The sequence below is a fragment of the Musca domestica genome, unplaced genomic scaffold, assembly GCF_030504385.1.
Source record: "Musca domestica strain aabys unplaced genomic scaffold, Musca_domestica.polishedcontigs.V.1.1 1, whole genome shotgun sequence".
Taxonomy (NCBI): Eukaryota; Metazoa; Arthropoda; class Insecta; order Diptera; family Muscidae; genus Musca; species Musca domestica.
Genome location: NW_026712114.1, coordinates 23,617,218 through 23,643,814, shown reverse-complemented (window position 1 = coordinate 23,643,814; position 26,597 = coordinate 23,617,218). Strand labels below are relative to the sequence as shown.

The following is a 26,597-nucleotide window of genomic DNA, read 5'->3' as shown; positions in this document are numbered from 1 at the left end:
TAGTTAAGGTACTAAAACGTTAAGACATGCATCGTAAGATGCTCTCACAAGGACAAACGAAATGCTCCTGTTTTACAACCCAAAAACAAAAAACTATAAATTTTAAACCTTCAGAAAAAAAAACGAAAGTGAGGAACTAAACTAACACCATGAAGGGGGATAAGGACAAACATTTATTTTGAATTACCTCTCCTCTCCCCCTTTTTCTTATCTCCCCTCTCTTCACACTTCACATTTCTGTAAAAGATCTACAAATTTTACAGGGAGAGAAAGGAAAAATAAAACAACAACCAAAAACATTTCTCAAAACTATTTCCACGAAATTTTTTGTTGTTGTTGAATCGAAAAGCTCCATGGCAAGAATTATGAAAAGCATTTCAACAATTTGTGAGGAAAATGCAAACACCGTTACTCTTATGGACAGATACAACCACACAGCCATGTAGTCAATTGCAGTTGGATGATGTCCCGACCTGGAATTAGCTAGTCATTGTTATCTACTTTTATGTGAAAGAATTAAATAACCTCACTGCTCGAGGAAAATCTTAACTACAGATGTTTTGGAAGCCTTGCTACTCTTAAACATAAGTTGAAAATGTAATGTTATTTTAGTTCGGAAATGGAAGGAAAATTAGGATTCTAGTTTTGGTTAATTAGAATTAGATTTGAAATATTTAATACTTTTTTAAATGAAATTTATTTGGAAAAATAGTTAAAATTTATTGTTGTTTGGAGGCTAAAAAGCTGTATGTTCGGCCAGGCCGATCTTTGAATACCTTCCATCATTTTGAACGAACTTGACAATTTTAAAAAATAAAATACGGTAAAAACTCTGTTAAAATCTTAAAAATACCGAATGTAACTGTTATTTTAAGGTCTATACGATGACGTGGACCTGCACAGGCAATATTCAATTGCGAAACTTGAAAAAAAATCGGTGAATAATGTAGCTAATAATCATCAAAAAAAAGTATAGGGAGGTGCCATTATATGTATGAAGGCTATACCAAAACATGGACCTGTACAGACAATTTTCTGTCATAGGCTGTAGTATCCATTACGAACTTAAAATACCAAATTTGAAACAATTCTTTGAATAATGTCGCTAAAATCATCAAAGACGTGGACCTGCACAGATAATTTTCTCTCATAGGCTGTAGTACTCATTACTAACTTCAAATACTAAATTGAAAATAGTTCCCGTAAATAATGCCACTGAAATCATACAAATACCGGATATCGGGAGATGCCGTTATATGGGGAGTTATACTAAAACGTGGACCTACGTGACCAATTTTCAATACCAAATGTCCTGCAGACATAATACGCATTTGAGTACAATTTTATCAACCTACTTCATTTCATTCGGAAGCTAGAGTGATTTCCACAGACGGACGGACATAGCCAAATCGACGTAGAATTTTATGCTGATCAAGAACATATATATTTTGTGGGGTCTAAAATGAATATTTCGAGGTGTTACAAACGGAATGACAAGCTAAATATAGCCTCCATACTATGGTATGGAGGGTATAAAAAGAAACTCAAACTGAAGTTAGTAGCGCAAATCGTTGGGCGCCAAATGCAAAAATGGCAGTTATCCTGTAAGATGTTAAAATCGAGAATCCCGTATTTCTATTATCCCGTACATTGAAATGATAAATAATTTTAAATTTTATAGGCCAAATGTCCTCTATAAATAATTGTCAGTAGAGATCGAATTTACGTCCCACCATCAAGTTTCTTTTTATACCCTCAGTCGTATGGCTAGAGAGGGTATATATCATATGATACGGCCAAGACGTGACTTATGGAAAGAACGGTTTTAGACCCTAGATCTCTTTGGACCAAATCCGTTTCAGGACATTTGCAGTCGATCTAGCGATGTCAGTCCGTCCGTCCGTCTCTCGAAAACTCTCGAAAGGGGTATCCGAATTGATCCAAACTTGGTACATCGTTATATTGTTGTCAAACTTAGATGCAATGCGGAGATGGGTAATATCGGACCACTCCATCAAGTACCTTCCCTAGAAATGGTCTAAATTTTGAGAAATTATAACTCTTATAAAATGTAATATTAGAGTCCGATTGTCTTGAAATTACAACGGCTCATGTGAAGATGGAATTATCGATCCACTCCACTGGTGCCGCCCCCATAAAGGGTCTAGGTTTTGAATAACCAAAATGACCATAAAATAGAAACAAGCATCCGGTTTTCTTCATATTTCACACATCTCATTATTTATACTAGCACAAGATTTGCTATGAGGATGGGATATATCGATCCACTCCTTCTAGTACCTCCCCCACAGAGGCTCAAAAATTTGAATATATATGAAGCTCATAAAATACGAAACTAACACCTGCCAAAATTTTGAATATCCATTAGTACATCTCAATATTTCTATCAACACAAGATCTGTGATAATGATTGTAGAGATCGATCCTTTCCTCCTGATACCTCCCCCACAAAGGGTCAATGTTATGAATAACCAAAACGACCATAAAATACGAAATAAGTATTCGGTTTTCTTGATATTTAAAATATCTCATTATTTCTACTACAACAGGATCTTCTGTGAAGATGCGATATATCGGTTGACTTCTTCTGGTACCTTCCCCACAAAGGGTCAAAATTTTGAAAGTCCATAAAGTTCATAAAACCCTAACATCTATTTCTATTCAAAATTGGTACATTTCAATATATATGGTGAGGATCGGACCATTTCTTACGGTACCTCCCCCACAATGGGTTAAAATTTTTGAAGAACAAAACGCTCGAGGAAAACGAAATAGGTATCAGACTCTCTTTAAATTTCACCTATCCAAACATTTTTGCTAACATAAGATATGTTGTAAAAATAATATATATCTGCGAACCCCTTCTGGTACCTCACCCACAAAGGGTCACAATTGTCAATACTTTTATCTGTCATAACTTACGAGACAAGTCTGGGATTCCTTAAAACTTACTATATCTAAATATTTCTCTCAACCAGAAACGTGAGATGAATATGGAATTTATGATTTCGCATGAAATTGGATATAAATGTTCGATTTTCCTCTAAATTTGCCCATGCCAATATTTTTTTCTGTATTAGACGAAGTATAACAAGTAAAGAAGCAGCTAAATTCGGCCGGGCTGAACTTTTAACAACCTCCACCATTTGGAAGGAACTTGAAAAAAAAATCAAAAATACCATTTAAATACCATTTATGCTGGGCTAAAGAAGAGGTGGATCTGCATAAGTAATTTATTGTAATAGGATGTAGTTCCCATTACAAACTTCGAATACGAAATTTGAAACAAATTGAAAAACAAAAATAACGAAATACTTAACCGTGGACCGACATGTCCCATTTACGAACTTAACTTGCTTACACATGTCTACAAAATTTTAACTTTCTATCTCAATTCGTTCGAAAGAAAGCGTCATTTCAATAGACAGATGGACATCGCTTAAATGTCTTAGAATTTCACGCTGATCCGGAATATATACCTTGTAGGGTCTATCATGAATATTTCGAGGAGTTACTAACGGAATGACAAAGCTATTCGTAATATAACCTCCATAGAATGATGGAGGGTATTAAAATGAATTTATTTAGGTCCGATACGAAATAGACAATATTGACCCATTCCTTCGAAGCCTACTCCATAAAGGGTCAACGATTTGAATAATCATAACAGATGTCCAAATATATTTAAATAATCGAACATTGGTTATGGATACATATCTGTCGGCGAAACCGACTGATACTTTTTATATTGTTACCATCCCCAATATGGCTTAAATTTTAGCCAACTAATTATAGCTAACAAAACTTGTTGTCAGGAATCGAAAAAAATGTCAAGCCCATTCAACCCCCACAAAAAAATCAGAATTCTCTTAAAGCCCCTTTCCATTAAGTTCAAGTTCACAATAACTGCTTGGCTTGGTTGATCTTTTGCCTTTGACTTTGAAACACACATACAAACAACCACAAAAAAGTCATCACCTTATTATGTGGTGCCACACCGTCTCTTGTTCGACTTGTCTTTGAGGCATTGTTCGTTTCCTCATGCATTTACTTTGTATCGGTGTCGATGGTGGCGCTCCGATTCGTTTGTACACTCTGAGAATAAATTCTTGCCATTTCGTCATCATTAACACCTACAGAACAACCCACCATCAACATCAACAGAGACATCATCGTCATCATCGCCATCGAGAACATCATTCCATTGATGATTCCACTTCCATTAAATTTTCATTAATTTACAGCTTCTTAATGCCCGCCCGATGATGGCCGCAATTTCATTGCTCATAATGTGCTTTGTTTATGACGCAAAAACAAAAAATGAACTTTGATGCCCAAAAGGATATGCAAGGCTATATATACCTACTTATATCTGCATAAATGTGAGGTTGTGGGTGTTCGTAAATAGTCTAATATTAAAATGTCCATATATGTGAGAACATTAAATGATAGTTTCATTTTGCTGCAATGCTTAGAGTGAAATATTGCTTTTAAGTGGCATACGTTAATATTTTTTAATGGCATCAAATAAAAAGCAGAGAGCATTCTACTGCTACTACTGCTAATGAAATGCCAAATCGTAAAGTCGCAAGTACTCGAATAAACTTTCAGTAATGAGATGAAAATTATGAGGGGAATATGAATTTTCTCTTTGATTTATGGCGCACTACACATAAACAGATAATAACTTTGCGTATTGTTATAGAAGTTATGTAGAGGATAGCAATATGAAGGGATTTGCTATTTCAGGCTGCTGAAACGCAATACATTTATAGTAAATGAAATTTAGAGAAATTCTTGTAATTTTTCCCTCACCAAAAATAAATTTCGATTTAAATATTGGATTGATCAATCTGCTATCTCTGGCAGAAAATTGTCTATATAGTTCCCCCCTCATCCACATACTAAGAATAAATTGGTCGAAAATTTTATGTATGTAAATGCTTGCCCTTTTTATACCCTACACCACATAGTGTCTTTGTCCATTTGTTTGTAACATGGAGAAAGAAGCGAGATAGAACCACAGCTACTTTTGAGGATCTTCATAGAATCGAGTCGATTTGAGTCGATTTTTACATGTCAGTCCGTCTGACCATCCGTCTGTCCATGTTTGTGAACAAAATGCAGGTCGCATTTATTAGCCGATTGAGATGAAATTTGTTTGGCCCAAGGGGGAACCCTATTGAAATTGGTGAGAATCGATTCAAATTTAGATATAGATATACAACCGATTTAGGGTTAATTGCGCACCGATTTCGGGTTAATTGCGTACTAAATGGTTGCGCAATTAACCCGAAATCGGTTGGAGATATATATGGGAGCTATATCTAAATTTGAATCTATTTTCACCAATTTCAATAGGGTTCCCCCTTGAGCCAAACAAATTTCATCTCAATCGGCTAATAAATGCGACCTGCATTTTGTTCACAAACATGGAGCTATATCTAAATTTGAATCGATTCTCCAGTCCAAATGACCTGAACTTTGGCACATCCGACTGAATTCATCCTAGAAACAAGTACTTCAAATTTGGTGAAAATCGATTCAGATATAGAAATAGCCTCCATATATACAGAGTTAGATGAAAAAACTGCAACCAACTTCAGACTGCTGTAATTTCTAAGCCACTCGTCCGACAGCTCTTAAAATTATTCCAGTGACACCTCATTATTTTGTTTACAAACGTACAAAAGCATTTTGGTGAGAATTTTCCAGAACAAAAGTTGTACGTGATGGAATTCAAGCGTGATAGTGTGATTTCTATACATTTAACTGGAAAAGCAGAAGTGGCTAGCGTTAGAGCACTCCAGCATTTAAATGTGAATAAATCGTTTGTGTCTCGTACCATCGCTTGTTACCGTGATCCGTGGTAGCGCAGGTCGACATCAAGAAAGTGAACGGAAGAAAACAGCAACATAAACAGAAATGTTTCGAAAAGTAAAGAAGCGAGCGATTTGATCGAAAACCCGCGTCGCAGTGGCCGAAAAATGGCTCGTGAACTGAACATATCGCAATATTCCATTCGGAAAATATTGAAAAATGAGCTCGGGGTAAATCTCGAGAAAGAAAATAGACTCAAAAGAGCTTCGTTTGGCCGAAAGTGGTGAACTGCCGAATTTGGTTTTCTCCGATGAGAAAACATTCCGATGAGATTGTCCAGCAGTTTGTAAACAAACAAAATGATCGTGTTTACTTGCCAAAGAGGTCGGCTGAAAATGTGCACCTTCGGTTGGCCACCTGAACTCAAGCGCCTGCTATGGTGATGGTGTGGGCCGCCTAAACAGCCGATGGTCGCTCTCCGCTCATATTAATCGACCATGGCATCAGAATAAATGTCGAATATTATCGCGAAAACATTCTGGAGGGTGTATTAAAGCCTTGGGCACGCAAATATTTTGGCCGAAAACCCTGGACATTCCAAAAGGACTCAACATGGCACTCAGCACGCGCCACCCAAAAATGGTTACAAAATGAAGTTCTTTGCTTCATTTCCAGCGCACCATGACCACCAAAATCTCCGGATACCAATCCGTTGGACTTTTGTGTCTGGAGTATTTTGGAAAGCAAGGTTGGCACTGAAAAATACCAAAGTGTAGATCACCTCAAGCAAGCGCTTCGCCGGAATGGGGCAAAATACCGCAGAGCAACATTTGGGCATCGTGTGACGGTTTCATTTGCCGTATCTTTATTAATTTCTATGGTTTACGGTTATTTTGAGAATTTTTTTTAGAATATCTAAATCTTATACGTTCACATTATACAGGGGATTTTGAAAGTTTTTAGGGATTGGGACCCAAAAAAAAAAGAACCTTTAATGACTGGGCTTAGGGTTAATTTGTTTCGCAAAAATATATCCCGAATTTTTGACACTAATATTGTCAAATATAGTGTATACCTAAATTGCATGGATGCCATGGACTCTCAACCTGCCATGGGACCTTGAACACAAATGTAAAAGTGAGTTGAAATTCTCCGCCCTGTTTTGGTTTCCTTTCAATATTTGCCTAAGCTCTACTTTTATAAAAATATTTCCCCGATTTTTGACACCTATATTGCCAAAAACAGTATATACCTAAATTGCTTGGATGCCATGGGACCCTGAACAAAAAATTTTTAAAAATGTAAAAGTGAGTGGAAATTCCCCCCCCTGTTTAGGTTTCTTTCCAATATTTTCTTGTAATTTATTAAAAATTTATTTTTCTCTTGGGTCTATGCTTGGTGTAAAACCATCAGATATTTTTTTCACTTTTTCGCATTTGTAACAATTTCGAAAATTGAGGTTGTATAAAAAAATATGTTTACAAAAAATATATATCCCTCATATTCCTCCATTATGTTAAATTAATTAAAATAAGGATTCTTTTTGATTTATTCATAGTAAGCTAATCCCTTTGTTGATGTTTTTTCTTTTACTAAAATATTAATTTAATAATAAAAAAAAACAATTTTTCCCCTAACCTACAGCTAATACACCTTTAGTCTGCAATATCTGAAGGGATTTGTAACATATCCAACGTGGCTTTTACACACATTAACGAGAACTGAGCTGCGGGAAAGGATTTCTAGTCCAAGGAAGAAAGAAAACAACAAAAATGAGAAAGGAGGGGAATTTTCCTTCACACGAGATCCTTGTATGTTGTCTAAGAGCAAACAAAAGGACATATTTACACCTTTCTAGGAAAAAAATGCACTCCAACAAAATGCCAACACACACATGTAAACAAACACACACACACCCCCTCACAAAAACAATATATATTTTGAGGCAATGACAGAGACCTAGAAAACAAACAGCTCAGGTGGTTGGTTCTTTCTTCATAGACAATTTTTGTTGCTGTTGATATTGTGATTTTCCACTGGAAAAAGTTAAAAATGGCAATCTTAGCAAAAAAAAAAAAAAAGAAAGGAAAAATTGCTCACTTAAAGGTTGTCTCGGAAATTAGTTTGAAATGAAAGCCAAGGTCCTTGGGGTTGGCTGGCAATCAAAACATTGTAGCCAGAAAAAAGGGAAATTAAATCAGTATAAACAAATTTAAAATAAAGGAATAGAAAGAAAACAAGTAAGAAAGCTGTAAGTTCATCCGGGCAGAACTTTGAATACCTTCCACCATTTGGAACAAATTTGGCAATTCTATCTAAACCTTAATAATACCCAATGTAGCTATTATATAAGGATCTATACGGCGACATGGACCTGCATAGGTAACTTTTTTATCCATCACGAACTTCAAATACACAAATTTGAAAAAATTCCCTTGAATAATGTATCTAAAATCATCAAAATACCGAATATCGGGAGGTACCCTTATATGGAGGCTATACGAAGACGTGAACCTGCACAGACAATTTTCTGTCTTAGGCTGTAGTATCCACTACGAACTTCAAATACCAAATTTGAAATAATTCCGGTGAATAATGTAGCTTAAATCATCAAAATACCGAATATCGGGAGGTACCCTTATATGGAGGCTATACGAAGACGTGGACCTACACAGACAATTTTCTGTCTTTGGCTTTACGAACTTCAAATACCAAATTTGAAATAATTCCGGTGAGTAATGTTGCTAAAAGTAACAAAGTACCGAATATCGGGAGGTACCCTTATATGGGGGCTATACGAAGACGAATTTTAAATACCAAATTTGAAAGAACTCCGTTGAATAATGTTGCTAAAATTATCAAAATAGCGTATATCGGGAGGTGCCCTTATATGGGGGCTATACGAAAACGTGGACCTTCCACAGACAATTTTCTGTCTTAGGCTGTAGTATCTACTACGAACATGAAATACCCAATTTGAAACAATTCCGGTGAATAATGTCGCTAAAATCATCAGAATACCGAATATCGGGAGGTACCGTTATATGGGGGCTACACCAAGACGTGGATCTCTATGACCCATTTTCAATACCAAAAGTCCTGCAGACATAATATACATTTGCGTAAAATTTTATCAGTCTACTTCATTTCGTTCGGAAGCTAAAGTGATTTCCTCAGACGGACAGGCGGATAGACGGACGGACATAGCTAAGTCGATATGGAATTTTATGCTGATCAAGAATATATATACTTTGTGGGGTCTAAAATGTATATTTCGAGGTGTTACAAACGGAATGACAAACTTAATGTACCCTCCATAATATGGTGGAGGGTATAAAAATAATAAATTAAATCATGCATTTTTGATAGATTTTCTAACCTTGCCATGGTTCTGGCTTCTCTGTTTAAATTTTAAGAAATTCATATTTCCTATTAAATTATTGAAACTTCAAGGTTCGAACATTTATGACCCTAGTTTCTGGTGCTCAAAACTAATTGTTTGTTTAGAAAATTAAAAACCGAAACGCACACACACACACGCACCAAACCGACTACAACAAGAAAATTCAATTAAATCTAGTAATTTTTTGCCTGGGATTTTTGCATATGAAATTAAGTTAAGTAATTTTTTTCTGGCAATGTTTATGCGAATTACACACAGATACTCGTGTCCATTATGTTTATGGTTCTGTGTGTGTATTTTAATTATATTTGCACAAAAATTAATGTTAAACCATTTTAGATTTAATTTGTTCCATACCATTTCTCTAATACGGTTTTCCTTCTCCCTCTCATTTTGGCCATTGTCTGTTTTTTTCTCTCTCCCTCTCTCCCTTAAACCCCGAGATATCATAAGTATTTAATTGAGCGGTTTTATGCTCTGCTCTGTGTGCATTAGTATTAGTGGGGATTTCTATGCATTCACATATCACCACTGGAATCTATTAAATTATTTAGGGAAATAAATGTGTGTAAACAAATATTGTTTATGTGTGGGACATTCCGCGGAGAGATTGATAGGGTATTCTTCCAGTCCGTTAATTTATCAAAAAAAAAAAAAAAAATAAAATAAAAAAAATAAATAAATAATAAAAAATAAATAAAAAATAAATAAAAAAAATAAAAAAAAAGTAAAATAAGGAAAAACATATTGGATGAATAAAAAAGGAAAGATTCAAAAATAAAAAAAAACATAGTTTTTTTAAAGACCCTAATCCAAACAATTAACCAAATAAGTAAAATAAGGAAAAAATTTCAATCGAGGTCAACTATTTCGTACACTACACCACCATAGATACTTTGTTGAGTTTTCCAAGATGTAAGATTATTTTGGAGATTTGTGTAAAATTATTGTTTTAGTGTAGCCTAAATTTTTCTGTCGAATGAAATGGGTACTAGATGAGGGTAATATATTAATCTGAATCGATTTCCAGCAAATTTTGCAGAGGTGTTTTTAAGCTCTATGCCATCTATCATACCAACAGTTGTTGCTATAGAGCTAAGATTATGACATTCGAGATGCTAAAATATGAAATTGAATCAAAAACACATTTATGGAAGCTGTAGCTTTATCTAAACCGATTTCTTAAACATTTGATAGATATATTCCGACCGTACTTGAAGTTCATCTTAATTTTGAAACATGGCAAGTTTGTATATCATTTATATAGAACTATTTGGGCTATATGTGATATTTGGGCTATATGTGATATTTTATTCCGAATATACTTATTTTGTCATGTCTGTGGTGCTTTGGATGTATTCGAAATGAATGAATAGGTAAATTTACTTTCAGCATTATTTTGACTTTGTTTTCTGAAATTTATCTTGCCTGGGAAATGTGCGTGAAGTACCATACAGGGTGAAATGAAAAACTGCAACCAACTTCAGATTGTTGTCATTTCTTAGCCACTCGTCCGACAGCTATTAGAATTATTCCAGTGACAGCTCATTATATTGTTTACAAGCCTACAAAAGCATTTTGGTGAGAATTTTCCAGAAAAAAAGTTATTCGTGATGGAATTCAAGCGTGATTTTTTTATATTTAACTAGAAAACCACAAGTGACTATTGATAGAGCACTGCAGCATTTAAATTTGAATAAATATTTTGTGTCTCGTACCATCGCTCGTTACCGTGATACTTGTAGCGTAGGCCGACATCAAGGAAGTGGACGGAAAAAACAGCAACATCAACAGAAATGGTTCGAAAAGTAAAGAAACAACTTCAACGAAACCCGCGCCGTAGTGGCCGAAAAATGGCTCGTGAGCTGAACATATCGCAAATCTTAACCGATTTCAATAAAATTTGGCAGTTATACAGGGTTGCCCATATTCGACGGACCCATCTGGCAACGCCATAACTTTTGACAGAGATGTCACATCGCTCAATGACATACCGCGTTTGAAGCGTCAGTCCAAGCAGATTTTTACCATGAACCAATACACTTCACGCGAGCGCTCTGAAATAGTTGAAGTTTACATTCAACAGAAGAAGTCAATTGTGAAAACTCAACGTGCTTTTAAAATATTAAAAAATGTGAGAAGTGCGCGTTCTAAGAACACCATTAAGCGTTTATACGAAAAATTTTCGACTCGTAAGGCTCTTTCTCCGAAGAGGCCACATAAAAGTCGACCAAGGCGATCGGCCGAGAATATCGCTGCCGTACGAGCCAGTATTGAGAGGTCCCCAAGAACATCCCAAAAACGCCGTTCTCAGCAGTTGGGCATGGCTCGGTCTACTTTACAACGGATTATTCGCATTGATTTGCATTTGTTCCCTGCGGACAAGCCTCGTCGATTGGAATGGGCCCAAAGAGTCATCGAAATGGCCGAAAAAAACATGGGTCCGTCGAATATGGGCAACCCTGTATTTCTGAACTGCATCTGATATCTGGAACCAAATATAACTGTTGTGAAGTGCATATTACGAATGTTGGGAACTTAAACCCCAAATCGGATGAAACAAATGTATGGCAGCTATAGCTGTATCTGAACCGATTTTCACCAAATGTTAATATATGCTTCGGGCTGAATTCGATCGGACGAACATTACATATAATGATGCACAATAAAATTGAAATCGGACAAAAATATGTATTGTAGCTATATCTTAATATGAACCGATATACAGACATACTTAAGGACTGAACCTGGCCGTATGTGCTAAAATTCATTAGATTCGGACTGATATTACGCATTTGGTGCACAATACTTATAAAATCGGAAGATACTATATATGGGAGCTATATCCTAAGGTTATTCGATTATCACCAATTTAAACAGGGTTCGTCCTTGGGCCAAACAAGTGATTTGTGAAAAATTTAATCTCAATCAGAGAGTAAACGCGAAATGTATAGCAATACATGGACAGACGGATAGACATGCATAAATCGATTCAGAATGTGATTTTATGAAAATCATCAAAAGGAACTATGGATCTATCTCGTCTCCTTCTACATGCTGCAAGCAAATTCACAAATACATAATACCCTGTACCACAGTGTGGTACTTAATTTCGTTAACCGTCACTGATCTCATTCTTTAGAAATGTCAATTTAATGAAAATGTGTAGAAAAATATAATTCTAGCGACAAGGCTGGAAATGTTCTGCTCTATGTGTCCTGAAGCCATCTGTAGCTATAAAAGTGATTTTTCGATCAGGTGTTTAGAATTGAAGCCAATGGAGGCCATTTATAAAGCGTAGAAGTGGCAACGTAATCAAAAATTAGTAAAAACCCTCCGAATGCTACAAATCTATAAATAATCAAATCTGGAAAAAATTATATTTTTTGAAATCGTTTTGATTAAACCACGTAAATGCCTTTTCCAGTGTGCTCCTCTAAGATACATTCGAGAAATATACATGTTGTTTTTATGCTCACAAAGAGAATCTGTAGATACAGCCTTCCATGGAATGCTGTTGTATTTGAATTTCGTGAAGAAAAATTCAATTAAATTATTTAAAATATGACATTTCTAAATTCAAAACTAACCCCCATTTTCTGTGAAATGTCTCATATATTTACTACCACACTCGCAGAGCTGTCCTCTTAATACCACAGGCATTCTCTTCTTCGAATTATCATATTTTAACCTTGCAAAAATCAACTCATCCATTAACGTTCTTCCACATTTAATATTTGGAAATTCTATGTGACAAAACACACACACAGAAAAAAAGACATTGCAATTGTTTGCAGCTATTATAACCATGTTATTTTGCATAGCTGAGTAAGTATTTCTATGTGTGTGTGTGTAAATGTATGGGTTTTTTTGTGCAATTTGCTTAATTACACATCATAATTTTTAAATTGCTCACACGCTTTGATAACTTACACATGCATAAGTGGACATATCTACATATGTGTGTACATATGTATATGTATGTATACATGTCTGTTTTACACATTCACAGTGTGAGACAAATATTTGTACACACATCCAACTCTCTTTTATGTGGATGGTATGGCATAACAATTGTTAAACATAGTTGTACATTTGTAACACAAAAAATGTTGTTTGGTCAATGAGTAAATCTCACCGTGTTTGTGTTACACTCACACAGCCACTTACAGTTAGTGTCTAATATTCAAATGTACAGACATACATACTTGCATACATTTATAACAAAGCAATGTCTATTTAAATACCCCCATATCCATAACAATTTAAAATTCTCTTTTTTGCAGGATTCACCGTTATTTTTTTCGTGTGTTCTGCTTTGTTAGCAGAATGTGAAAACATGGAAAGGGAGGAAGAGCAGGTAAGTGAAATAATGTAACAGAATACAGTAGTTTAATTTAATTGTTTGTTTGTAATGTTTTGAAAAAAAAATTATTTTGAGGTGTATGAGATTGAAATATTTTGAGGTCATCAAAAAGTCGTTTTAAAGTTTTTTTATAATAATTTCCTGAAGAGCAGATCTTAAACAAGAGAATAGAACTATTAAAAGCTGTGTAAAGTGTGACCGAACTTTTATATCCTTTTATCAAGATTTATTCTCTGTAACAATGCTGCATTTTTATCCATTTAACTACCCATATTTTAGGTTATAGTTTTAATGAATTATTTTAATTTATTTATTTTTTAAAAATCGAAAATAAGATTGTAGCATTACACGCAGTACTTTTTCAAATACTGGATCTATATGGCAACATATTTGCTAAAAGAATCTGAAACAGCTGAATTCGTTAAAGAATGAGGCAGAATCCTTCAAAATGTAGGAAATTTTGGGGCATGTTTTACAAAATAATAGTCCAGGGCCCCAGGGGCTGGATTCTTGTTCTGTGAAAATATGAAATGAAAAATATTTCCTTTATAAAATTTTTCATTTGACATATCTTTCCTTTTTAAAAGTTTTCATTTCAAATTTTTATAGAACAAGAATTGAGGCCCAGTATCGAATAGTATTTATAAGATGAAATGTTTGGGCCAAAAATGTCAATTTTTGGCACATTTGGTTGGGAAATGAGTCACAAAGCTACAAAATTCTGAAAATATGGATGCAGCATAAAGTGAAGGGTACTACAAATGCTGGAACAATATAGAAACTTTTTTGCAAGGAGAAATTCTACCTAACAAGAACACGAGATTTAAAATTTAGATTTATGTTGATGTCAGTTGATTCTCTTGGTTTCTTTCGAAATATTGAAATTCGGGGGATGTGTAGTAATGGGACTTTACCTAAACGTAGACCTATGAAGCTCCTTTTTAATAGCAATTTTCTTTGACCCAATATCAACTGTTGTGCCTAAGAGCTATAAACTGACCTTCGAAAAACTCGCTCGAATTTGAGTAAAGGGTGAAACTTGCTTAGAGTCGAGCGGGAGCACTCCTTGAAGTAGAAAATCTGTCTCTCTCCCTCTTTTTCTATCGATTCACCTCCCTCTTTAATTTTTCAAACAAGAGTGACCCGAAAGTGCTCCCATACTAAATAAAAGAGCGAAAAGTAAACTCCGTCTTTTTTCCCACTCTCGAGCAAGTTTCAAGCCCGAGTAAAAACGAGCGAAGCTGTGTTCTGGCTGTGCATAACATATGTGCACTCTATCTTGATTTTAACAGCCATACGTACAGAAAGACTTAAATCAATTTGGCATATTATGTTGAAGAAAAATATATGCTCCATCGGAACTGGAATGAAGATTTTGAGACATTTCCACTAGAGTTCCGATTTGATAGATTTTACACCCAAAAGTCGTACCAAAAGTTTACTCTAAACTCTTTTGTTTCAAGTCCGCATTTAAAACTAAAGGCCTCTAGATAATATTTAAGACCTAAATAGGTTTGTGAATTTTGTGTACAATTTTAAGACCACTGTGCGACAAAATCCAATTCAATTTAAAGCACTAAGTAATCTAATTAAAGGGGTCAAGTTCCCCCTCCTTCCAAGTTTATTGAAATTTTGCGGATCAAGATTCATTGGAATCCGTCGATTTTAGGTATACACCGTTTTCGACCATATTGCAGACAAGAACACGAGGGCTATGGTTGCAAATTTTATCCCTTAAGCTAGTCAACAAAGGTGTCTGTTTGGTCCTTTCTTGAAAACTACGTTGAATGTGGACTATCGAAATGACGAACTTAATATACCCTCCATACTATGTATGGTAGAAGGTATAAATACTATGCATGGTGGAGGGTATAAAAGTAGCATAAGTTTTATGGCTACAGAGGGTATACAGGGTGAGATACAAAAAACTCCAACAAAGTCAAACGTCATTATTTTTAAATTTTATTGAATGAAAGCAAAAGCCAATGAAACCGTCATACGCTGCCCGAATGTTGCTCTGCGGTATTTTGGCCCATTCCCGGCGAAGTGCTTGCTTAAGGTGAACGATACTTTGGTATTTTTTAGTGCCAACCTTGCTCTCAAAAATACTCCAGACACACTAGTCCAGCGGATTGGTATTCGGAGATTTTGGAGGCCATTGTGCGCTTGAAATGAAGCGAGGAGCCTCATTTTGTAACCATTCATGGGTGGCGCGTGCTGAGTGCGATGGTGCCGAGTCCTGTTGAAATCTCCAAGGTCTGCAGTCAAGATGTTTGCGTACACAAGGCTTTAATATACCCTCCAGACTATTTTCGCCATAATATTCGCCATTTATTCTGATGCCACGGTCGATCAATGGAGCGGAGAGCGACCATCGGCTGTTATGGCGGCTTGGGTTCTGGTGGCCAACCGAAGGTGCACATTTTCAGTTGACCTCTTTGGCAAGTTAACACCACAGTTTTGTTTGTTTACAAACCGCTGGACAACGAATGTTTTCTCATCGAAGAAAGCAACTCTTTAGCTCTTTTAAGTCTATTTTCTTTCTGTTGCGGTGTAAGTTCTTGGACTTTTTGGAATTTCAATGGCTAATGGCTTCACCCCGAGCTCATTTTTCAATATTTGCCGAATGGAATATTGCGATATGTTCAGCTCACGAGCCATTTTTCGGCCACTGCGACGCGGGTTTCGATCAAGTCCTTACTTTTCGAACCATTGCTGCTGCTGATGTTGTTATTTTCTTCCATCCACTCCCTAACGTCGGGCTACGCTATTAGTTTCACGGCAACGAGCGATGGTACGATACACAAAAGATTTATTCACATTTAAATGCTGGAGCGCTCTAACGATAGCCACTTGGGTTTTCCAGCCAAATATAAAGAAATCACGCTTGAATTTCATCACGAATAACTTTACCTTTCTTAAAGAAATGCTTTTGTACGCTTGTAAACAATATAAAGAGCTGTCACTGGAATAATTTTAACAGCTGTCAGACGAGTGGCTTAGCAATGACAGTAGTCTGAAGTTGGCTGCAGTTTTTTCATCTCACCCTTGATCGGCATACAATCCTATGTCGATTTAGCGATGTCCGTCGGTCCGTCCGTCTGTGGAAAATAATGTAGCTTCCGAACGAAATGAAGTAACTTTATAAGATTTTACTGAAATGTATAAAATGTCTGCTGGATTTTTGGTATTGAAAATGGACCATATAGGTTCACGTTTTGGCATAGCCCTCATATTATGGTACCTCCCTATTTTCGGCATTTTTATGATTTAAGCGACTTTATTCACCGGACATGTTTCAAATTTTTTATTTAAAGTTCGTAATGAATACTACAGCCTATGACGGAAAATTGTCTGTGCAGGTCCACGTCTTCGTATAGCCCCCATACAACAGTATCTCCCTGTATTCGATATTTTGATGATTTTAGCTACATTATTCACCGAATTTTTTCATGTTTCGTATTTGAATATACACATCGTCGTATAGACCCTAATTCAAAGGCTACATTCAGTAGTTTTAAGATTTTAACAGAATTTTTAAGATTTTTTTTATTGAAAACGGCTAATTTTTTTGCAAGTTGTGGATGGTATTCAAAGTTCGGCCTGGTCGAACTTACAGCTTTTTCACTTGTTTCTTCTTTCATTTATTAATTCCTTGATGACAAATATATTTGCATATATCCGTACATATACACACAATGTAAATTACATTATAGTATAACATGTTTTACAATCTCATTAAGTGAATCCTAATTATGCATGTAATATATATTTTCCATTATTAATTATATATATCAAAAAAATTTAAATTAAAATAAAAACTGTTTTTTTTTTAATTTTATAATAAACTACACAAAATAATATAAGCTGAAAAATGTTTAATTGTAGTAGTAATTAGCTCGACTATTACAAACTTAGTTGAAAATCAACTCTGATACATTAAAAACTGTTATCATACATGGAAATCAGAACGAAAAATATGCACATAATTATTTTAACTAACAGCAAAACTAATTTTACAAAATTAGTTGGAAATACAAAAATAAAAAATAGGAAAAAGAACCCGCAATGAAAAACAAGCTTGTTAAATCACACCACACATACACAGATTTTCCATTAAAAATATCCTGAAGCATATCACATTTAAAATTTAAATACATTTTTTTGCCTCAATATTTTCTCTCTCTAAAATTTAATAATAATTTGTTCCACATTTCGCCTTAACAGACAGATAATTGAGCTCCCCCTTTTTGTCATTTTTACACAACAACTAATCATAATTAAGTCTACAATTTTTAACCTTAAATACGAGGTTCATGGTGGCGTCTTGGTCTTTTGTTTTTTTCGTCTTCATTCTCTTAGTTGTTGTCTGAGGTTGCCCTTTTAATCTGTCTGTGTAGCTTGGCAGCCACATCAAATAAGAATAAAATGGCAGAAAGGAGAAAAACAACATCAGCTGCTGAACAGCTACATCAACATTTGATTGCTTAACAACGAATCAAAGTAAGTAGCCGTGTAGAGGATACAAAGGCAAAAAAAGGCGAAATGGCAAAAAGACGACATTTTCTCAATGTTAAGAAATAAATGGGGGGAACGAACTAATCTTGAGGAAATTTACAACAAAAAGCCACAAATAACTAGTTTGCATGTTGTGAAGGGAAAAAAATAGAAAATGTGGCGAATCGTAATTTTTGTCCCCGAGAAGAACTTGAATTGCGGAAAATTTAAATTGTAAATTAATTTGCATTAAATTAGATATAAAAGGGGAAATTTAAATTTGAATAAATTACATACTTATGTGAGGAAAATTAAAGAGTTGATAAAATAGGAACACCTTCCTTCCTTCAGTAATAAATACATAGATTTCAGGTAATATGATTTTAAGGGATCCAACTTGGACTTTTTGTGATTTAAAGGATTTGAAGGGACAGTAATCGTTTTATCTTTGTTTTTTTGTTACCATACCATACACCACAAAGTGGTCAGGGTGTTATGTCTTTATGCATTTGTTTGTAACAGGCAAAAGGAAACGATATAGACCCATAGTTCCTTTTCATGATCTGCATAGAATCACATTCTGAGTCGATTTATGCATGTCCATCCGTCCGTCTGTCCATGTATTTTTGTAAACAAAGTACAGTTCGCATTTATTGCCCCATCCAGATGAAATTTTGCACAAATCATTTGTTTGGCCCAAGGACGAACCCTATTGAAATTGGAGATAATCGGTAAAAATTTAGATATAGCTCCCATATATATGTTCGTCCGATTTGCCTTTTATTGTGCACCAAACGTGTGATATCAGTCGGAATAGTATGGAATTTTGCACGTATGATCAGATTGGACCTGAAAATGAGTATGCCAAATTTGATCGAAATCGGTTCAGATATAGCTATAGCTATTGTACATCCGATTTGTTATTTTTGTCCTCCGCAGCCTTAATATGCACTCTGTAACAACAATATTTGGGGAAATATATCAAATACAGCTCAGAAATACATTTGGTAAATTTTATCGAGATCGGTTCAGATTTGGATATAGCTCCCATATATAACTTCGTCCGATTTAACTTGGATTGTGCACCAAACGTCTAATATTTGCCCAAATGGGATCAAATTTGGCACTTACGACCGAATTGAGTCTAGAAGCTAGTATGTCAAATTTGGTGAAGATCGGTTCAGATATAGCCATATATACTTTTCATCCGATTTGTTATATTTGTTACCCACAGCCGTAATGCTTCGGCATATTTAGTCCTTTGAACTTTAAATTATAATTATAATCATAGCGTGTATGATTGAATTCTCCCATAAAAAGACTTTCCTTACTGTTTTTTTTGTGGAGGTCGCCGCATAATTGCGATTATAATGACCACTCATGCTGACATGCTGCTTTGTGTGATTCACATAGACCGATCATCAAACGGTTGAACAAACGCTTAAAAATGGTTTCCTTCTAAAAAATATCAAGTTTTGAGCCAGAATTGCTGAAAGGGTGTCATATTCGTAACGGATATCAAATTATTGTGAGCTTCCTTTTTTTCATACCCTCCACCATTGTATGGAGGTTATATTAAGTTTGTCATACCGTTTGTAACACCTCAAAATATACATTTTAGACCCCACAAAGTATAGGTTAGGTTGAAAAGTCGTCCTTCTTAGCCCTATGCCCTGTTGGGCAAACACTTAAGCCAGTATAGGTCTGTTGTGTGCTCTAGTCTAAAGTTTTTTTTGAGGTAGACGGACAGTTTACAGTCTGTTGCCTTTATGAAATTTCCTAACTGTTTTATATCATTTACCATGATCTGATTAAGGTCTGGTATAAAGTCGTTTCCTAAGAATTGGTATTTGATATTTGCAAACGCTGGGCATTGGCATGGACATTTTCCAATGTTTCGTAATCTTCCCCGTATGCCCTGCATAAGCTGTTATCTGCACATCGTATCTTGTACAGATGAGCATGTAGGACCAGGTGCCCCGTAAGGATGCCTGTTACCTTCCAGATCTCCTTTTTACCTAGCAATAAAAGATTCTTCGTTTTTACCTCATTGGGATCGCCCCATATCTTGATCAACATAAAATTCTATCTCAATTTAGCGACGTCCGTCCGTCTGTTCGTCTGTGGAAATCACTCTAGTTACCGAACGAAATGAAGTATGTTGATACAATTTTACTCAAATGTATACTATGTATGCAGGACTTTTGGTATTGAAAATGGGCCATGTAGGTCCACGTTTTGGTATAGCCCCGAAATAACAGTACCTCCCGAAATTCGGAATTTTGATGATTTTAGCGACAATATTTACCGGAATTGTTTCAAATTTGGTATTTGAAGTTCGTAATGGACAGACAGAAAATTGTCTGTGCAGGTCCTCGTCTTCGTATAGCCCCCAAGTAACGGTACCTTCCAATATTCGGTATTTTGATGATTTTAGCGTCACTATTCACCTGAATTGTTTTAAATTTGGTATTTGAAGTTCGTAATGGGTAGTACAGTATAAGACAGAAAATTGTCTGTGCAGGTCCACGTCTTCGTATAGCCCCCATATAACGGTACCTCCCGATATTCGGCAATTTGATGATTTTAGCGACATTATTAACCGGAATTCTTTCAAATTTGGTATTAGAGGTTCATAGTAGATACTTCAGCCTATGACAGAAAATGTGTGTGTGCAGGTCCACGTCTTCGTATAGCCCCCATATGACCGTACCTCCCAATATTTGGTATTTTGATGATTTTAGCGTCATTATTCACCTGAATTGTTTCAAATTACGTATTTAGAGTTTGTAATGGGAACTGCAGCCTGTGACCGAAAATTGTCTGTGCAGGTCCACGTCTTCGTATAGCACCCATATAACGGTACCTGCCGATAGTCGGATTTTTTAATGATTTTAGCTACATTATTCACCGGAATTGTTTCAAATTTGGTATTTGATGATCTTAATGGATGCTACAGCCTATGACAGGAGATTGTCCGTGCAGGTCCACGACTTCGTATAGCCCCCATATAACGGTACCTCCCAAAATTCGGTATTTTGATGATTTTAGCGCCATTATTCACCTGAATTGTTTTAAATTACGCATTTAGAGTCCGTAATGTATACTACAGCCTAAGACTGTCTGTGCAGGTCCACGTTTTGGTATAGCCTCCATATAATAGAAGCTCCCTGTATTCGGTATTTTGATGATTTTAGGTCCACGTCTTCTTGTAGGCCCCGATTTTTTTTCAAGTTTCGCATTTGAATATTTTAATGGGTAATGACAAAAGTTGCCTTTGCAGGTCCACGTTGTCGTATATACCCTAATATAACAGCTACATTCGGTATTTTTAACATTTTAAGATCATTTTTTTCGAAAATTGCCAAATTCGTTCCAAATGATGGAGGGTATTCAAAGTTTGGCCTGGCCGAACTTATAGCTTTTTTCCTCTTTTAATTCCCAACGAATATAGCTCGGGAGAGGTTGCGTATGATTGATGCCACACCACACATACACCCTAGAGTACCATATTAAAACAAATGCCTGCATTTTTATGCCTGCGTATTATATTAATGGATTTTCAAATTAAAAAAAATTATTTCGAATTAACATCTTTTTCGGGATTTATGAACTTTTTGCTATGGAGATGGAGGAGTGTTTTGATAAATCGAAATATAATGTGTATGTGTTTGGTTTGACTGAAATATGTAGCATCGAATAATTATGCATAAATACATCAATAATATCACGTTTTTATGTAAAAAATACGCAAGCTAATAAATATTTATTCATTGTTTTGGGGCATTGAAGAATATTTACATAATTTTCCCATAAATGTTAAATTGTTCACATAAATGTTGAACATTTGCGTGGCCCCCAAAAAATTGTGTTTATTTCCCCTTATACATCCATTAAAACTACCCCATCATAACTTTTTAAGGATTCTCAAATGACTCCTTAAACGTAGAGGTAATTAAGAAACAATGATGTGTGGCCATTAACGGAGAAAAGTTATTTTGCCATCATTATGGAGGGTGGCAGAATTATTATCGTTTTAGGGCACCCAAAAATATCCACGTAATTATGGAGAAATATATTTCCTTTGTCTCGTTTTATTTTTGCTCACTGGATATTTATTTATTGTCAATATATTCCTTTACTTTGTGTCGTATTTGCAAAAATATCTTTTTGGCCTTAGGCTTTGGTCATGCTTGTTTTTCTTGTTTGGGGAAAACTTTTTTCCTTGATAAGTTATGAATAACAAATAACTGAGTTTCAATTTAAATGGCAATGGAAATTGTCACAAACACAGCTAAGGGAAAGAGAGAGAGAGAGAGAGATAGAGAGAGGATGTGGCAGTGTTTGTTACTGTTTTTTAAAACAAACTTTTAAATCCCTTCTTTTTGCCTTCTTCTAATGCGGAACATATTTTTTTCTCAGTTTGTAAGATTCTTATTTTAAATGCTTGAATGCATATTTTTGATTTGGGACACAATTTTGCTTTGGTTTTTTTGTTAGGAAATTGTCACAGCAATCCTTTAACAACAGATTTTCTTTGGCACTGCTGTTAATGACAATTTACATGTTTTGTAAAAGATCTGAGTAAGAAGTTTTTTGAAAGACTTGCAGGAAAAAATGTCTTTCTTTTCGGATATTTAATCACTGTTCCGGATTTAAGGTATAATAAAATATGAAATTGGTTTCTTTGACAGGGGAGCGTATGATTATTGTCACTACACATACACCCCGGTGTACCATCGGTAAATAAATGCTTAATATGAAGTAACACCAGATTAAAAAAAATCCAATATTTTGCTGGTACAGCAAAATGCGGTAAGAAAAAAAAAACAAGTTAAAAAGTATCTGTAGGTTCTACTGACGAATGTATTCCTTCAGCGACTGTTCGTTTATTTAAATATATTTTGACTTGTGTTATGATTTTCCAAATAGTTGGACCCTTTATGGGGAAGGTTCCAAAGGAATGGACCAATATTGTCCATTTCATATCGGACCTAAATAGATATTATATAAATATTCCGACGTGCCAGGTTTTGACTATACAGGGTGGGATGAAAAAACTGTAACCAACTTCAGACTGCTGTCATTTCTAAGCCACTCGTCCGACAGCTGTTAAAATTATACCAGTGACAGATCATTATATTGTTTACAAGCATACAAAAGCATTTTGTTGAGAATTCTCCAGGAAAAAAAGGTATTCGTGATGGAATTCAAGCGTGATAGTGTGATTTCTTTATATTTGGCAGAAAAACCACAAGTGGCTACCGTTAGCTTTTAAATGAGAATACATCTTTTGTGTCTCGTATCATCGCTCGTTACCGTAATACTGGTAGCGTAGCCCGACGTCAAGGAAGTGGATGGAGGCAGCAACATCAGCAGAAATGGTTCAATAAGTAAAGAAGCGACTTGATCGAAAGCCGCGTCCCACTGGCCGAAAAAGTGGCTCGTTAGCTGAACATATCGCAATATTCCATTCGGCAAATATTGAAAAATGAGCTCGGGATAAAGCCATTGAAATTCCAAAAAGTGCAAGAACTTACACAGCAACAGAGGAAAATAGACTTTAAAGAGCTAAAGAGTTGCTTCGCTTGGCCGAAAGCTGAAAATGTGCACCATCGGTTGGGCACCAGAACTCAAGCGCCGGCCATGGAGATGGTGTAGGCCGCCATAACAGCTGATGGTCGCTCTCCGCTTGTCTTAATCGACCGTGGCATTAGAATAAATGCCGAATATTATCGCGAAAATATTCTGGAGGGTGTTTTAAAGCCATGGGCACGCAAACATTTTTGTTGCAGACCTTGGACATTCCAACAGCACTCAGCACCATCGCACTCAGCACCTGTCACCCGAGAATGGTTGCAAAATGAGATTCCTCGCTTCATTTCCAGCGCACAATGGCCACCAAAATCTTCGGATACCAATCCGTTGGAATATTGTGTCTGGCGTATTTTGGAAAGCAAGGTTGGCATTAAAAAATACCAAAGTGTCGATCACCTTAAGCAAGCACTTCGCCGGGAATGGGCCAAAATACCGCAGAGCTACATTCGGGCAGCGTGTGACGGTTTCATTGGCCGTTTGAAGGTCATAATTCGTGCCTAAGGGGACTAATTCGAACAAATCTAAATTTATTCTGAAAGTTGATGCTATTTCCGACATTTTTTGTTTAAAAAATATAATAAATATGGCATTTGACTTCGTAGCAGTTTTTTTTCTTACCCTGTATACCGTCTTCACAACAGATCATGTGTTAGCAATAATGTTATGGGATGTACCAGAAGAAGATGGTCCGATCTCTACCATCCTTATAACAGATCTTGTTTTGATAGAAATATTCAGATGTACTAAGTCTGAATGGAATCGGATGTTAATTTCGCGTTTTATGAGCTCCATGGATATTCACAACTTAAGCCCTTTGTGGAGGAGGTACTAGAAGGAGTGAACCAATATTTCCAATTTTCAGAGCAGCTCTTGTGTTAGTAGAAATAATAGGATGTGTGAAATATGAAGAGAACCGATTGCATATTTCGGATTTTATGATCGTTTTGGTTATTCAAAACTTGGACCCTTTGTGGGGGAGGTACCAGACGACATGGTCCAATTTCTACCATTTTTATAACAGACCTAGTTTTGAAAGAAATATTGAAATGTGGCAAGTTTGAATGGAATCGGATGTTATTCTTGCGTTTTATGAGGTTCATGGATATTCAAAATGTTCACTCTTTGTGGAGGGGTTACCAAAGGGAGTGGAGCGATATATTCCATCTTCACACCAGACCTTGGGCTGATAAAAATATTGAGATGTGTGAAATTTGAAGACAATCGGACTATTACATTACATTTTATAAGAGTTGTAATTGTTCGAAATTTTGACCCTTTTTGGTGGAGGTACTTGCTGGAGTGGACCGATATTGTGTATTTTCGCAGTTTACCTAGCACTGATGCAAATATTAGGATTTGCGAAGTTCCGTTCATCTCCGAACTCGATCTAAGTTCGATTATAATATGACAATGTACCAAGTTTGGACCAAATTGAATACTCCCTTCGATAGTTATAGTGCCCATCAGCTAGACAGACGGACGGATATTCCTAGATCGACTCCAATTGTATTGAAACCTAAAACCTGGACCGATATTGTCAATTTTCGCAGTTTACCTAGCACTGATGCAAATATTGGGATTTGCAAAGTTGGAGCGGATTATAATTTTTCTTTTTGTGCAGTAAATTTTCTTTCAAAATTTGGATTTTTTGTGGGGAAGGTACCCGAATGAGAGTTTGACAATAATATTACGATGTATTAAGTTTTTACCAAATCGGATACTCCCATATATAGTTATCGGCGCACCAACCAGACTGAGAGGCAGATGGACGGACGGACATCGCTAGATGGACTCCCAATGGCCGGGAACGGATTTGGTTCAAAGAGACCTAGGCACTCAAACCCGTTTTTTCGATAAGTCACCTTTTGGCCTTTAGCCACATGGCTGAGGGTATAATAACATTATAATTTTGGTTTTATAGAAGCTTAGAAACGGTATTAAAAAAATCTCGAAAAATGGTTTGCCTTTTCGGACGTATGTTTCAGATGACCAAACATTTTTAACAATGTGGATGTAGGAATCGAAAACTGAGAAAGTCGTTGAGTAAATTTCTTTGGTAAAATATCCTATCTTTTAACTAAAATGACTTCAAAACAACATAAGTTTGCCCCATACGTCGCAGATTCACTTGACTCCATTTGTGCATTCCACCTCCCTCCGAGGACTTGAAATCAAGTCATTGCCATTATGAACAATTTTTCTTAACTGTCCTGTAAATCACAAAATAAATTATTACATTATATGATGTGAAGTTCTAACATTAAACACCATCCTCTTTCTTCTCTTTGCTATCTCTCCTCCTCCCCCAAAATCACCCCTCTTTGGTATTATTAATAATAACAATTTATTATTTGACTGGTTGCTTGATTGGCTTGTCTTTGGCGTTATAGAAATGGCTGAAACTTCTCCCCTCTTCCGGATGTTTGCTGGAAGAGAAGAGTGTCATTTTCATTGTTATGACCAATTTTGCTATCAACAGCACTCATCTCTGTGGCGAGGAAGAGAGCCATTAAACGTTGTCATTCGGAAGGAGGTGGGGAGTCATTTTCCTCAACCATAACATGAATCAGGGTGTTGCTTCTTTGCCACATGTTTGCTCAAAATGTCCAAAGATTTTGACATTTTTGTGGAAAGAATGAAATTTTTATTTCCCAAAAACTGAGACAGGAATGTGGCTACGAAATCCTTTTCATGGTCTTTGTCCAATGATAGGGATCATTTCCTCGAAAAAAAAAACAAAATCAAATAAAATTTTGTTGATATTAAATGTCATGTCTTCTGACCATGGCCAAAAGTGATGGACAAACAAAAAACGTTCAATAAAAATATACTCTTGATTTTTCCTCTCTTGTGTGTTTTGATTTCATTCTTTTTTTCGTTTACGGTATTTAT

At 35.7% G+C, this 26,597-nt stretch overlaps 1 protein-coding gene across 2 annotated transcripts in view; it reads right to left on the bottom strand.

The window, feature by feature from the left end:
* The window catches only part of LOC105261665 (calexcitin-2), a 110,466-nt gene that overhangs the window by 63,531 nt on the left and 20,338 nt on the right, over window positions 1-26,597 (bottom strand). The window contains exon 1 of one of the 2 annotated variants that reach the window (XM_059120769.1): window positions 23,798-23,808. The exons of the other annotated variant lie outside the window; for it this stretch is intronic. The gene's annotated coding sequence lies outside the window, so the exon portion shown is untranslated. Of the gene's footprint in view, window positions 1-23,797; window positions 23,809-26,597 lie in introns of those variants that run through there. 2 annotated transcript variants of the gene reach the window in all.